Source organism: Pteropus alecto, unplaced genomic scaffold (genome assembly GCF_000325575.1).
Source record: "Pteropus alecto unplaced genomic scaffold, ASM32557v1 scaffold20, whole genome shotgun sequence".
NCBI classification, from domain to species: Eukaryota; Metazoa; Chordata; class Mammalia; order Chiroptera; family Pteropodidae; genus Pteropus; species Pteropus alecto.
This window is the reverse complement of record NW_006436298.1, coordinates 36,257,987-36,262,732: the sequence shown is the minus strand read 5'-3', so window position 1 is coordinate 36,262,732 and position 4,746 is coordinate 36,257,987.

The window sequence follows — 4,746 nt, the reverse complement described above, 5'->3', positions numbered from 1 at the left end:
TTACTGACTTGATACACTGGGAAAGTTACTTAAATTCCCTAGGCAGTGGTATAATGGAGCAACAGCCAGCTTGTGAAGCCAATTGTTAAGTTTTTAGGAGTTTTGCCTAAAAGTTGTTAAACCTCTGGAGACCTGAATTCAGCCATGGTGGGAGAATTTACCACAGATAGTGGCAAAAACTATAAATGAGGGCATGTTTTTCCCCCACAGAGAACAGGTTTAGTAACTCCCTTCTATCTCTAAGCCTTAGTTCCATAAAATGAGACAAACAATTCCAACCTGTACTGGACATGTTTAGTTTCAGTGGAGAGAATCTCTCTGCTAGTTTAAATAGAAACGGCATTTGCTAGACAGTCTTAAATGCCCTATATAACTGTAGGGAAGGATTATAAAATAGGTTATAGTTTGAGCTCTCGAAAACAAATTTGAGAGTCACACCACAAAACTGGGCCACGGAGGGACCTATTGTCTCTTCTATGTTCAGGAAGCTACCTGCTCATTTGAGAAGTCGCAGTGGTTACCAGTTTTGAAACTACTTTGCCTCTACCTTGATCAGGAAAGCCTCCCTGATCAAGAAGCAGGTAAACACAAACCAGAGACCTCCACACTGCCTCTACTTTCCACTTCATTTCTGAATATTTCAATAATACATCTGATTGGCAGAAACTAAGTCATAACCAGAACTGTAGTTGCATGGGAGGCTCAGAAATATAGTTTTTATTGGGAGTGGTCTTGTGTCCAGATAAAAAAAAACAAACCATAGTTTCTTTTGCCACAGATTAAAAGAAAGGGGGAAAATAGCTGTTGGAGGATATCCAGCAATCTGCCACAGACCACCCATTTCCATCCCTGAGATCTGTGAGCACCTCTTACCCAACCAGAGAACAATTCATACCCTACCTAAGAGGTATGACCTCAAAGTCTCAGCCAGAGACTGAACCCAGCTCAAAGATCAGAATACCTGAACGACATAGAGTCCTCTCCATCAGGTCCAGATGTGGCTACTTGTGTTCAAGTGATCCAGGAATTGACAGATAAGTTATCCCTCGTTGCCCAACACAAACACACACTATTCAATGGTATAATTGGAACAGAATAACTATAATAAAAAATTCCCTTCAGAAATAATATTATACTGGGCAAGAATTTCAGAAACCTCTGCCCTGGCAATAGACTACTCATATTTTCTGGGTTAGCCTTTCCAACAGCAGCCTCTAGTTCCTCTATCATCTCCATGACTACTGGTTTTGTTGTTTTGGAGGTCCTCCTCGTTTAATAGCCTCCTTGACCATATCTGAATTGGGCACTGGAGCTGCAAAACTTTGACATCCTTCTTTTCGCTGGTGTAGGTTTGAGTACTTAAGTTTTCATTATGCTCAGACAGTCAGGCTTTGGCAGACCAGGTTTATGGTTTCGCTGGTAAAGAATTTCCTTATAAACTTAATGGGCTCCCAATCTTTCTTCTGGTCAGTTCAGAGCTCATCTGGACATTATATATATTTAAGTCTGAAGATCTGTTTGTTTGTTTGTTTTTTAGAGTCTTAAAAGAAAAGTTTATTAGAAAATGGGTAACACTCCACAGAGCATGGTCTCTCAGAGGCAGAGTGAGAGGGATAGAGTAAAGGCACTGAGAGGGACACTGAGTGTTCAGGGAATTCAGTTTATATATCATTCTGTAGTTCCTGTGAGTTACAGTTTAAAAGACTTTATTAATCCATTTCCTTTAATATGGACATACGGTAAGGAAGAGGTGAAGATCTGGTTTTAATTATTAGCTGCCATGTTCTGTACAGCCTCTTTTCAACCTAATGGTGGTGTTTATGGGTTGAATTGTATTTCCCATCCCCCTTACCTCACCAAAAAAAGTTTGATTCTTAACCCCTAGTACCTTCTTTGGACACAGGATCTTTACAGAGGAAATCAAGCTTAAATGAGGTCATTAGAGTGAGCTCTACTTCAAAATGACTAGTGTCCTTATAAGAAGGGGAAATTAGGACATAGCCATGCATACATGGAGAGCGCCATGTGCATATGAAGGCAGAGATCAAGGTGATGCATCCACAAGTCAAAGAATGCAAAAGGCTGCCAATACACCACCAAATTCTCCCTCACAGGTCTCAGAAGAAACTAACCCCGCTGACACCTTAATCTCAAACTTCTAGCCTCTGCAACTGTAAGACAACAAATTTCTGTTGTTTAAGCCACCCAGTTTGTGGTTCTTTGTTACGGCAGCTCTATAGTGCCCTAAAATAAAGGTCTTGAATGGTAAGACAACACCCTTAACCTGATCTGTGCTTCTGGCTTGATTCTTATCATCTAGTCCAGAATGCTTTGGAGAGATGCTTGTAAATAGTTGGGGTCATTGTGCTCCTTCAGAGCAAACTCTTAGTATTGCTTCAGTGTGGGGGTACAGACACAATTGACTTTTTCAGCATCAAATTATTAGGCTCTCAAATATTGTAGATTCTCCACCACAGGTTGAGATTCTCTACCATTTTAGATTCTCTGTCTTTTCCTTAGCAGAGATATAGGCCTTGCATTTCTCTTCGCAAACTGGCTAGATCTAAATTTAGTTCATCTTTTTCTTATAAAACTTTGCTGAAGCAACCAACCTACACCATTATGAAATTTTCCAATGATTTAACCTATAGCTACAGACTTGATCTGCATGTAATCTCCCTTCCAAGGTATTTTAGGCAACCATTTATCAAATGGTTTGCCACTGAATATAAGGGTCTCAGTTTTCCACACTGCTATACCTGTTCTTGCCATCTGCTGCTTAGACTGCTAAGTGAAGGAAACATCCTTTATTATCCTTTAGCACAGCTAGTTTAATCAGAAAAGGATTTAGTACAGATATTGTTATGGCTCAGAGAATCAGTTGGAGGACCAAAGAGATAATCAAAGAAACCTTTGAGAATAGTACAGCAGAATGGGCACACCACTGCTCATGTTCCTATGGCTATCAGGGAAATCACCAAGATCACAAAGCAATCTTGAACTGGGGTGGGAAATTGGGAAATGGAAACCTGTGTTAGAATTGCAGAAGCAGTAAAAGCACGACTTCTACCTTGCAAATTTCTTACAAATACATCTGATAAGGATGCATGTCAAATCAGAGCTCTAGCTATTAGTGAGTGGGAAATGTTTGTTACTCTGAACTATGGTGTGTCCAGCTAAAGATTAAGGGCTCTATTTCTGTGAGAGAAAAGGAGGAAGGAGATAAAGAACAAGTGTTAGATTGTGAATGTAAATATTTTAGAATTATTTCTGGCATAGAGTAGGCCCTTAATAGTTGACAAATTTATGGAAACATAATACACATTTCCACTTTCTTAAGAGAGGAAATGTGAACTCAGAAATAAGAGATCAGATTTGTAAAAAGCAAACTATGTCACAATCACTTTGAACTTTTGCTTATTCAGGTGCAATACAGTGTTCTCTGAGCTGGAATATTTATAAATGTAATTGGAATATTTATAAATACAACTAGTTAACAGATTTCAATCTCTGGAGGAGTAATTGACCTTATAAATTAAAGATCCTGGTTTAACTGAATTCCCTTATAGTTGGTTCTTTCTCAAGTAGTTTCACCTCTCCATGTCTTCTGACACTCATGATCCAAGGAAATAAGGGCTCTTAGATGTGGATCGAGCCTGATTTTATCTCTTTAAAGATTTAAATGTTAAACCTAAATTTGTGAAATATGTTTTAGAGGAGAGGTCTGGGCCACACAGTGTCTGTTGCAGTTCCTCAGTCATGACATTGTAGTATGAAAGCAGTCATAGATAATGAGTGTGCTTTTGTTCCAACAGAACTTAACTTAGAAAAAAGTTGAGGAACCTAATTTGGAAGGTGAGCTGTCATTTGTCAACCCTTGTTTTAGATAACTGCATGAAAAAAAAATTTCATCAGAGTACCTTGTTGATCACTGAAGACGTGGACTCTAGCTGGCCCATTCTCTTTTCCTTGTGTGTGTAGAATCCTCTTTCATACACTCCACTCCACCTAACTTCTGGCGTTTGAGACGACACTTCCCTCTGCTTCCTTTCACTTTATGGTCATGTATAATGTTCTGAACATTTGTGAACCTAAACACAACATGAAATTTCTTTAATTTCAATAACCATCTTTATAATGGAGACAGCAAGTTACTCTCAGCTATGCTCAGCCACACCTGAAGCAATCTATGTTCTTTCGTCAGCCTCAACTGTTCTTTCGACAGCCTCCCATACCAGGGTAGAAATCCTATTGCCAGCCTTTCTTGACAGCGCTTTAGCTTTTATACTGAAAGGGAGATGAGCATAGTGACCAAGAGCACAAGGTTCACATCTGACCTCTGCCATTTATTAGCCATGCGACCTTAGGATAATTACCTAAACTTTCTATGCTTTGGTTTCCCAATGAGCAAGACAGGGATCATGATAATGGTTACTTGAAGCAGTGCCTGGATGACTATAGCAGATCTTCCACAGGTGCTATCCACAATGGGGAATTTAGTATCAGCTATTTATATCATTTATGATGATCATGATATTTTTAATTGGCCTCCATTTTCATTTGAATATTTTGATATATGAATAACAGGTAAAAGTTGAGTTTTATTTGCTTGTTGTTTTTATTTGTTTTAATTATAGTCTCCTACATGAATATTTTCCTATACACTGGTACAGCATGTTTTCTATACATTGGTACAGCATATTATTCATTTGCCCTAAATCTTCTTAAAAGTGCACTTTTTAAAAA